This window comes from Lithobates pipiens, unplaced genomic scaffold (assembly GCF_037356315.1).
Source record: "Lithobates pipiens isolate NorthernLeopardFrog02 unplaced genomic scaffold, aLitPip1_a1.2 Scaffold_18, whole genome shotgun sequence".
NCBI classification, from domain to species: Eukaryota; Metazoa; Chordata; class Amphibia; order Anura; family Ranidae; genus Lithobates; species Lithobates pipiens.
The window spans coordinates 555,763,989-555,775,490 of NW_027507758.1; the positions used below are offsets into that span (position 1 = coordinate 555,763,989).

General features: G+C 48.8%; 1 pseudogene; it reads left to right on the forward strand.

Annotated features, from left to right (window-relative positions):
- The first annotated feature begins 9,363 nt into the window (after window positions 1-9,363).
- On the forward strand, window positions 9,364-11,291 carry LOC143990269 (zinc finger BED domain-containing protein 4-like; annotated as a pseudogene).
- The last annotated feature ends 211 nt before the right edge of the window (window positions 11,292-11,502 follow it).

Genomic DNA, 11,502 nt, shown 5'->3' on the forward strand with positions numbered 1-11,502 from the left:
CGGTTTCCTCCCACACTCCAAAAATATGCTGGTAATTATAAAAAAAAATAATAATTAAGGGAACAGTTTAAAAATAAAATAGCAAAAAAACTAAAAAAAAACTCTCCCCCCTCTTATGTAAAGGCGAACGCAAGCGTCAGTCTAGCGTCATGTGTAAACAGCAATAGTACCATGCAAGTGAGGTAACACCGCAAAGGTCAGATCAAATGCAGTAATTTTATCAGTAGACCTCCGGTGTAAATCTAAAGTGGTAACCTGTAAAGGCTTTTAAAAATGTATGTAGTTTGTCGCCGCTGCACGTTTGTGTGCAATTTTAAAGCATGTCATGTTTGGCATCCATGTACTGGCCTAAGATCATCTTTTTTATTTCATCAAACATTTGGGCAATATAGTATGTTTTAATGCATTAAAATTAGGGATGAGCTTCAAGTTCGAGTCGAACTCATGTTCGACTCGAACATTGCCTGTTAGCCTGTTTACCGAACAGCGAACAATTTGGGGTGTTTGTGGCAAATTCAGAAAGCTGTGGAACACCCTGTAAAAGTCTATAGGAGAAATCTAAAGTGCTAATTTTAAAGGCTTATATGCAAGTTATTGTCATAAAAAGTGTTTGGGGACCTGGGTCCTGCCCCAGAGGACATGTATCAATGCAAAAAAAGTATTAAAAATTGCTGTTTTTTCAGGAGCAGTGATTTTAATAATGCTTAAAGTGAAACAATAAAAGTGTAATATTCCTTTAAATTGCATACCTGGGGGGTGTGTATAGTATGCCTGCAAAGGGGCGCATGTTTCCCGTGCTTAGAACTGTCCCTGCACAAAGTGTAATTTCTGCAGAAAAAAAAAGTCGTTTAAAATCACTCGCGGCTATAATGAATTGTCGGCTCCCCGTAATACAGAGAACAGTCATTGAAAGTCATTGATAAAAAAATAAATAAAAGCGTTGGGTTCCCCCAAATTCAATTACCAGGCCCTTCAGTTCTGCTATGGGTTTTAAGGGGAACGCCACAACAAATTTAAAAAAAAATGGCGTGGAGTTCCCCCGAAAAATCCATACCAGACCCTCTATCCGAGCACGCAACCTTGCAGGCCGCAGGAAAAGAGTGGGGGAGGAGTGTGCCCCCCCTCCTGAACTGTACCAGGCCAAATGCCCTCAACATTGGGAGGATTGGGGGTCTGTGACCCCTCAAAGCACCATGTCCCCATGTTGATGGGAACAAGGGCCTCATCCCCACACTCTGGCCGGTGGTTGTGGGGGTCTGCGGGCGGGGGGCTTATAATAATCTGGAAGCCCCCTTTAACAAGGGGACCCCCAGATCCCGCCCCCTGTTTGAAAATGTAAGGGGGTAAAAAAATACCCCCGCCATTTAACAAAGTGTAAAAATATTTAAAAAAACACACAAACACCGTTGGGAAAAGACCTTTATTAAAAAAAAAAAAAAAAAAAAAAACGATTCCAGCGGTGGTAATCCACTCTTGCTATCCAGCGATGGCTGATACCTTCTCCCGATGGTTCAGCGCAGCGCATCCATCCTGTCTCCACCGGAGACACTGCGGGAATCCCGGCAGCCTGACACATCTTAGCTGAGGAGGACGGGGCCACCCGTCACCTGACCTGCCCCCTCTGATGCAAGGGGAAACCCGGGCTTCCCCAGTGATGTACGGGTGACCCCGCCCCCCTCTGATGTAACACAGGTTTCCGTCACAGATCACAGGTACCCAGGACCCCAAAATTCCTCCTGAGAGTTTCACCCCTACAGATTCCCAAACATTCCAAAAAATTGATTGGACATGTCCTGACGGCTGCGAGATGCTGGTTGCCCTTTATTGGAAATGAAATGTTCCACCCTCCCAGACAGATTTGTACACTAGAATAAAAGATATAGAGCTGATGGAATAAATTACAGCCGATTACAGGACAGGCTGGAAACACAAGACTGAATCTGGGAGGACGGGCACAGGCGAGAGGATCCATCCTGAGCTGATGGACGAGCCATACAATCCCCCCTCCTTCCCCACCCCCCTTATCTTTCTTCTGTCTACTACTTCCTCTCTTTTTTGTATTACGGTTTACTGTTATTTGATATATGCTGGTCATATTGCAGCTACGCTGAAGTTTGTATATTACAATACCAATGTTATGTCCATTTACCTGCTTTTATGATCAATAAAAAATTGTTAATTGAAAAAAAAATATTAACAAAAGTGTGTTTTTTCCAAAAAAAATGCGTGTGAAAAAACCCTAAAATGGAACACCCACCATTTTAATCTGTAGGGCCTTTGCTTTTAAAAAAAATATGTTTTGGGTTTCAAAGTAATTTTCTTGCCAAAAAAAATATATATATTTTTTTTCATGTAAACAAAAGTGTCAGAAAGGGCTTTGTGGTTAGAAGAGTGGGTGATGTGTGACATAAGCTGCTAAATGTTGTGCATAAAATGCCAAAAACCCCTCCCACCCAAATTACCCCATTTTGGAAAATAGACACCCCAAGCTATTTGCTGAGAGGCATGTCGAGTCCATAGAATATTTTATATTTTAAAACAAGTTGCAGGAAAAAGACAATTTTTTTTAATACATTCTGCTGCTTCTCCTGAGTACAGGGATACCACATGTGTGAGACTTTTTGGGAGCCTAGCCACATACGGGTCCCCAAAAACCAAGCACCGCCCCCTTCAGACTTTCTAAGGGCGTACATTTTTGATTTCACTCCTCATTACGTATCACAGTTTTGAAGGCCATAAAAAGCCAAGATATCAGACCCATGGTGTGAGTAGACTGCAGAACATCAGGGTAAAAAGCAGCCTTAGGACCCCTTCACATGGTTGGTCTGACCCAATTGGACCCTCCCTCCATTCACCTCTATGGAGCGGCAGAGGTCAACAGACTTCTGTGATTTTACACTCGCCTACCTCCAATCCGATCTGCTAAAAAAAACAGAAGTGGATCCGTCCCCTTCCATCTGATGGGATCAGAGGGCTCAAAGAGTAGAGTGGGCTGTGTCTGTGTCCGCTTTGCAAATGCAGAGTGAACACGGATCAGTCATCCACCCACTCCACTCATTGTGGCCCACGACTGGTTACAAAGTGGCTTATTCCCCCTGATGAAGATACGTTATCCCTGTATGAAAGGTGCGTAGGGGAGGGAACAGGATGGTGGAGAAGGCTGCAGGTCTGCCTACAGAGGAGGAACATCCACTCGCACACACATCCCCAGAGTTTTTTATTCCTCATACAGAGCGGTGCACTGACGGACATTTATCATGTGAGTACCCCATTTAGGGGCCTTATTCTTAAATAAATTTTATACAAACGACATCACACCATCGAGCCTCTTTTGCCATTTGTTTGAGGAGACAGCATCGTAAAGCAGGAGACACCTATACCAGTCTGGGATCCCGCAGTACACTCAGAATCCAGTGGTGATTCAGAAGCGTGTTTTGACTATTGCTTAAACGCAAGGTCACACGTTCTAAGGTGAGCAGCTATTACCTAAGGGTGGCGAGAACCTGTTTGTGGAATCACAGCACTGTTTGAATTGCATTGATGGATCTATAGACCTTTCATCAAAGAAGGACTTTTCATGCGATTTTAGGCTGTGCTGCTTCATGCGATTAAGGCAGCACAGTGGATTTGGCACTTAAGCACTTTATTGAATGTCACTTTATATGTTTTCACTTTGTTTCAATACGCTATAGAAGGACTTTTTATGCGATTTTGGGCTGTGCTCCTTCACACGATTAAGGCAGCACAGTGAATTTGGTACTTAAGCACTCTAATGACTGTCACTTATCTATATTTTTTTCACATTGTTCATTATGTTATATATGGATTAAACCTGATTACTTATTAGCTATGGCATATTTTTGAGTTTATTTCACATTAGTATCTTGGTGGGGTACACAGGTAGTTAAGGCGGCACAGCCTAACATCAATAGCATGCAAGCTCTTAGAAGGGATGATAAGGGACTATATACAAGATTTTAGTAATGAGAACGGTATCATTAGCAGTAATCAGCATGGATTCATGAAGAATCATTCTTGCCAAACCAATCTATTAACCTTCTAGATAATGGAAAGGCCGAAGACGTGGTGTATCTGGATTTTGCAAAAGCATTTGACACAGTTCCCCATAAATGTTTACTGTACAAAATATGGTTAGTTAGCATGGACCAGGGTCAGTACATGGATTGAAAACTAGCTACAAGAGCGAGTTCAGGGGGTGGTGATAAATGGGGAGTACTCGGAATGGTCAGTGGTGGGTAGTGGGGTCCCCCAGGGTTCTGTGCTGGGACCAACCCTATTTAATTTGTTCATAAACGACCTGGAGGATGGGGTAAAAAGTTCAATCTCTGTATTTGCGGACAATGCTAAGCTATGGAGGGCAATAACTTCTAGCGTATGCTGTCCAGTTCTGGGCACCAGTCCGCAGGAAGGATGTACTGGAAATGGAGTACAAAGAAGAGCAACAAAGCTAATAAAGGGTCTGGAGTATATTAATTATGAGGAAAGGTTGCAAGCACTGAACTTATTCTCTCTGGAGAAGAGATGCTTGAGAGGGAATATAATTTCAATTTACAAATACCATACTGGTGACCCAACAATAGGCATAACACTTTTTCACAGAAGGGAGTTTAACAAGATACATGGCCACTCATTAAAATTAGAAGAAAAGAGGTTTAAGTTTAAACTACGTAGAGGGTTCTTTACTGTAAGAGCGGCAAAGATGTGGAATTCCCTTCCACAGGTGGTGGTCTCAGCGGGGAGCATCGATAACTTCAAAAAACAATTAGATATGCACCTGAACGACCACAACATACAGTGATATACAATGTAATACTGTCATATAATCACACACATAGGTTGGACTTGATGGATTTTTGTCTTTTTTCAACCTTACCTACTATGTAACCATATGTATAATGTTTGGTGGTTCAAGTGGTTAGACGAGTGGGTGATGTGTGGCATAAGCTTCTAATGTTGTGCATAAAATGCCAGGACACTTCAAACCGCTCCCCCAAATGACCCCTTTTTGAAAGACACCCCAAGGTATTTGCTAAGAGGCATGGTATTTTGCAGCTCTCATTTGTTTTTGAAAATTAAGAAAGAAAAGGAAAATGTATTTATTTTAATTTTAAATCAGACGTGTGGACTGTGGAGAGGAGACTATAGGATAAAACCAGAGCTGCCAAGCTGGAGCCATCTGACTGAGCTCCAGCTTGGCGGCTCTAGTTTTTTGATAAACAACAAGATCTGAAAAAACGTGTCTGTCAGCAAATAGCTTGGTGTGTATACTTTCCAAAATCATTTGAGGGGGGTTTGTGCTATCTTGACATTTCAGGGCCTCCGAAACTGTGATGGGTAGTGAGGAAGTGCGTTTAAAGTGGTCAGATGAGACTAAAATTTAATTATTTGGCCTCAACACCAACCGATATATCTGGCAGAAATCCAATACAGCTCATTATCCAAATAACACGATTCCTACAGTAGGCATGGAGGTGGTAATATCCTGTAATGGGGGTATTTCTCTGCAGCAGGGACTGGAGCGCTTGCAAGGATAGAAGAAATAATGAATGGGGCAAAATACCATCACATTCTTGAGGAAAATCTGCCCCCCTCTGCCAGAAAGTGGTCAATGTGAAAATGGTTTACCTTCGAACTAGAGGTCGACCGATATATCGGCCGGCCGATATACCGGCCGATATTTGGCCGTTTTTATGAAATCGGCATCGGCCGATTATTGTGCATACCATGCCGATTTGCGGGTAACACTATACCCGGCCGCCTGCAGTACAGACCTGTGTCCCCGCTGCAGCAGCATGTACAATTAATCCTCGATCCTTCACCCGTGCGGCTGGCCACTATAGAGTGGAAGGAGAAAGTTTCACTGGCACCGCACTGCCCCACCCCTTCCTTCCCCAGGCAGTAGCAGAGGAACGTCATTAGCATATCACAAGCCTCCGCAGGAGATCGTAGCCAGCACTAGCTAAGATCCTCTTCCTTCCCTGCGGAGGCGGAGCCTGCTTCTATTTCACTATGTGATTGGCTGGTCAGCTCATCAGGGCTAGGTGCATGCTATCGGGTCACGTGCATACAGATAGATGCCAGCTTGTATGCACGGTAAGTCACAAAAATGGAGTATGCTACTGTGCCCCCTTGCAGACTTTATAAATTAATATCCTTTTAAAGTGAAACCTGGCATTTAGAAAATGGATGATCCTCCTCCACAGCCACCTCTCTGTACCTCCCCCCCCCCCTCCACAGTCACCTCTCTGTACCCCCCCCCTCCACAGTCACCTCTCTGTACCCCCCCTCCACAGTCACCTCTCTGTACCCCCCCTCCACAGTCACCTCTCTGTACCACCCCCTCCACAACCACCTATCTGTACCACCCCCTCCACAACCACCTATCTGTACCCCCTCCTCCACAGCCGCCTCTCTGTACCCCCCCCCTCCACAGCCGCCTCTCTGTACCCCCCTCCTCCACAGCCGCCTCTCTGTACCCCCTCCTCCACAGCCGCCTCTTTGTACCCCCCTCCTCCACAGCCGCCTCTCTGTACCCCCCTCTACAGCCGCCTCTCTGTACCCCCCCTCCTCCACAGCCGCCTCTCTGTACCCCCCCTCCTCCACAGCCGCCTCTCTGTACCCCCCCTCCTCCACAGCCGCCTCTCTGTACCCCCTCCTCCACAGCCGCCTCTCTGTACCCCCCTCTACAGCCGCCTCTCTGTACCCCCCTCTACAGCCGCCTCTCTGTACCCCCCTCCTCCACAGCCGCCTCTCTGTACCCCCTCCTCCACAGCCACCTATCTGTACCCCCCTCCTCCACAGCCGCCTCTCTGTACCCCCCTCCTCCACAGCCGCCTCTCTGTACCCCCTCCTCCACAGCCGCCTCTCTGTACTCCCCTCCTCCACAGCCGCCTCTCTGTACCCCCCTCTACAGCCGCCTCTCTGTACCCCCCCTCCTCCACAGCCGCCTCTGTACCCCCCCTCCTCCACAGCCGCCTCTCTGTACCCCCCCTCCTCCACAGCCGCCTCTCTGTACCCCCTCCTCCACAGCCGCCTCTCTGTACCCCCCTCTACAGCCGCCTCTCTGTACCCCCCTCTACAGCCGCCTCTCTGTACCCCCCTCCTCCACAGCCGCCTCTCTGTACTCCCCTCCTCCACAGCCACCTCTCTGTACCCCCCCACCTCCACAGCCGCCTCTCTGTATCCCCACCTCCACAGCCGCCTCTCTGTATCCCCACCTTCACAGCTGCCTCTCTGTATCCCCACCTTCACAGTCACCTCCCTGTACCCCCCCCTCCACAGTCACCTCTCTGTACCCCCCTCCTCCACAGCCGCCTCTCTGTACCCCCTCCTCCACAGCCGCCTCTCTGTACTCCCCTCCTCCACAGCCGCCTCTTTGTACCCCCCTCCTCCACAGCCGCCTCTCTGTACCCCCCTCTACAGCCGCCTCTCTGTACCCCCCCTCCTCCACAGCCGCCTCTCTGTACCCCCCCTCCTCCACAGCCGCCTCTCTGTACCCCCCCTCCTCCACAGCCGCCTCTCTGTACCCCCTCCTCCACAGCCGCCTCTCTGTACCCCCCTCTACAGCCGCCTCTCTGTACCCCCCTCTACAGCCGCCTCTCTGTACCCCCCTCCTCCACAGCCGCCTCTCTGTACCCCCTCCTCCACAGCCACCTATCTGTACCCCCCTCCTCCACAGCCGCCTCTCTGTACCCCCCTCCTCCACAGCCGCCTCTCTGTACCCCCTCCTCCACAGCCGCCTCTCTGTACTCCCCTCCTCCACAGCCGCCTCTCTGTACCCCCCTCTACAGCCGCCTCTCTGTACCCCCCCTCCTCCACAGCCGCCTCTGTACCCCCCCTCCTCCACAGCCGCCTCTCTGTACCCCCCCTCCTCCACAGCCGCCTCTCTGTACCCCCTCCTCCACAGCCGCCTCTCTGTACCCCCCTCTACAGCCGCCTCTCTGTACCCCCCTCTACAGCCGCCTCTCTGTACCCCCCTCCTCCACAGCCGCCTCTCTGTACTCCCCTCCTCCACAGCCACCTCTCTGTACCCCCCCACCTCCACAGCCGCCTCTCTGTATCCCCACCTCCACAGCCGCCTCTCTGTATCCCCACCTTCACAGCTGCCTCTCTGTATCCCCACCTTCACAGTCACCTCCCTGTACCCCCCCCTCCACAGTCACCTCTCTGTACCCCCCTCCTCCACAGCCGCCTCTCTGTACCCCCTCCTCCACAGCCGCCTCTCTGTACCCCCCTCCTCCACAGCCGCCTCTCTGTACCCCCTCCTCCACACCCACCTCTCTATACCCCCCTCTACAGCCGCCTCTCTATACCCCCCTCCTTCACAGCCGCCTCTCTGTACCCCCCTCCTCCACAGCTGCCTCTCTGTACCCCCCACCTCCACAGCCACCTCTCTGTATCCCCACCTCCACAGCCGCCTCTCTGTATCCCCACCTCCACAGCTGCCTCTCTGTACCCCCCACCTCCACAGCTGCCTCTCTGTACCCCCCACCTCCACAGCCGCCTCTCTGTATCCCCACCTCCACAGCCACCTCTCTGTATCCCCACCTCCACAGCCGCCTCTCTGTATCCCCACCTCCACAGCCGCCTCTCTGTACCCCCCCTCCACAGCCGCCACTCTGTACCCCCCCTCCACAGTCACCTCTCTGTACCCCCCCTCCACAGTCACCTCTCTGTACCCCCCCTCCACAGTCACCTCTCTGTACCCCCCCTCCACAGTCACCTCTCTGTACCCCCCCTCCACAGTCACCTCTCTGTACCCCCCTCCTCCACAGCCGCCTCTCTGTACCCCAGTGGAGGTGCAGCCATAAGGGGCACACGGGCGCTGGCGCCTCTCCTGTCACATCTCTATCACCATAAGTTCATGCATGGCATTTTTTTGGAAGCACCCGATTAGAGCCATAGGCTCTAAAAGGCATCCAAAAAGGTGCTGGGCGCTCGCTGTTCACTCAGCGCTGTATTAGGAAACCGATTCATTCACTTTCCTAACCCTGAACCGCCTCTCAGCCAATCAGATGCTCGGGTCTGTTACCTGTCACCTGATTGGCTGAAACTACAGTCACTTTGATTGGACGCCTATACAGAGGACAGGAGAAGACATTGAGGATTGTGGAGCACACCGCCGCCGTGACCCACTGCCTTACCGAGACAAGGTAAGTGCAGGGCGGATGGGGGATGCACACTGGCAGCATTTGATGGGGCACAGTGGCTGCGTTTGATGGGTTTTTTTTCCAGTTTGTTTGCGCCCCCAAAAAATGTTTGAGCACCAGCCGCCACTGCTGTGCCCTCCTTTAAAATGACTAAGATTGTAATTTTAAATGTTTTAATAATTACAGTTTGATGATGGCTGAAAAGAAATCAAACCCAGTATGGCAGTATTTCAGTGAGCCAACATCAGGGAAGGCCAAGTGCAATATCTGCCAGAAATTGCTGAGCATGGGAGCAGAAAAAGGAAAGGCTAAAAATACCACAAATATGTGGAATCATCTGAAAGTCCACCACCTCCAAGCTTATAAAGGCGCACAGAGGGAGAAAGAAGATGCAGCTTCTTCTTCTGCCAACTTTCAGCCCACTGTAGTACAGATATTTGATTCTAAAAGAAAATGGCAAAATACTGATCCCCGGTCCAAGAAAATTGATACCCTAATCACAGAAATGATTGCCACAGACAACCAGCCCTTTACAGTTGTTGCAGATATTGGCTTCCAACGCTTGCTGGCAACCATAGAACCAAGATATTCAATCAAAAGTGAAAAATACTACCGCACAGACATGCTGGACAGTGTGTACAAGAAGGTTACACAGCAGATTAAGACACAAATTACAACAGAAAATGCTGGACCCTATTTGTCCTTCACAACAGACTGTTGATCTGGTGAAGCAGAATCACTTATGAGCCTAACATGTCATTTTATAGACAGTAACTGGGAAAGGAAACAGGTAGTTCTAAATGTCAAGGCCATGTCTGGCTCCCATACTGGGGACTATATCAGGGAGATGTTCCTTAGCATGCTTAATGATTGGGACATCAACCAAGACAGAGTGGTGCTTGTGCTGCGAGACAGTGGTGCCAACATGATTAAAGGCCTCAGTGCACACACATTACAACTTGTGGTGAAAGAAGGCATCAGCAGTCAGCGAGTAGTGGGGGACATCATTGCCAAATTAAAGACTTGTGCTACACACTTTAGCCACTCTGTGCTTGCAAAGCAGCGTCTTGGAGCCATCCAAAAAGATCTTGGCCTCCCCCAGCACAGCATCATTCAGGATGTTCCCACCCGCTGGAACTCCACATTACATATGTTGCAGAGGATGCTGGAGCAGAAGCGTGCCCTCAATCTCTATGTAGCAGAACATGGCAAGTTTACCACACCTCCAGCAGAACAATGGGATATCATCTCAAATTTGATAGATACACTGGGCCCTATTGAGGAAGTGACTTTGGATATCAGCAAGGCAGAGGCCTCCATCTCCTGCATCAGCCCATGCATTGCTGTACTGAAGATGGTGCTTCAGGCAGAGGGTCACACCACAAGGGGGATCAAAACCCTTCGGGAAACCATGTGGCAAAGCTTGGAGAGACGATTCACAAAGATTGAAGATACCAAATGTTTGGTGCTGGCAACACTGCTTGATCCTCGGTACAAGGCTCATGTATTTGCAGGTGACACACTGAGCAAAGCAAAAACTTGGCTGCGAGAAGAGAATGCTATTGTGTCCGAACAAAAAAGAGCCACCAGTGGAGATGAAGGACCAGAACCAAAACGGACCAGGACAAGGGCAGAAGAGAAGGAGGAACCCAGTCCCCCTGGTCTTCTGGAGAAAATGTATGCGAACATTTTGGGGGCTCATGGAACTCCTGCTGAAGAGAGTGATGAGCAGTTAATTTCTGAGCAGTTGGAAAAGTACCTCCGAGAGCCACTGATAGACGGACTGGTCTGCCACTGGAATGGTGGAAACAGAATGCATCCGGCCTGTGTCACCTTGCACCACTGGCAAGAAAATTTCTCTGTCCACCTGCCTCTTCTGTTCCCAGTGAAAGAGTGTTCAGTGAGATTGGGATCATTTATGACAAGAAGAGGAGCAGGCTCACAGGAGAAAATGCAGAGAGGCTGTGTTTCCTGAACTACAACCTGAAGCTCTTAAACTGGGAGTACCAAGAGAACTTTTAGGTGATGGATGTGAGTGAAGAAAAGAATCGGGAACTGGAACTGAAGCAAAAAGCCTAAAACTAAAGAAAATTTGCACTTTTCTATTGTTTACTATCTATTCTGTTGATTACGTTGATTTTTTTCCAAACGTTTTGATTACCTCACCTGTTTTTGTGTATTTTTAAGATACATAGTTATGTTTTTATCTAACTGACATACATGTGCACTGACTGGAGGCTTGTGTACTTCTGTTTAATAAATGGTTAATTTAAGCAATTTTCTGTATCCCTTCTTTATTATTTAACCACTACAGATCCGCGCTATTGCCAAA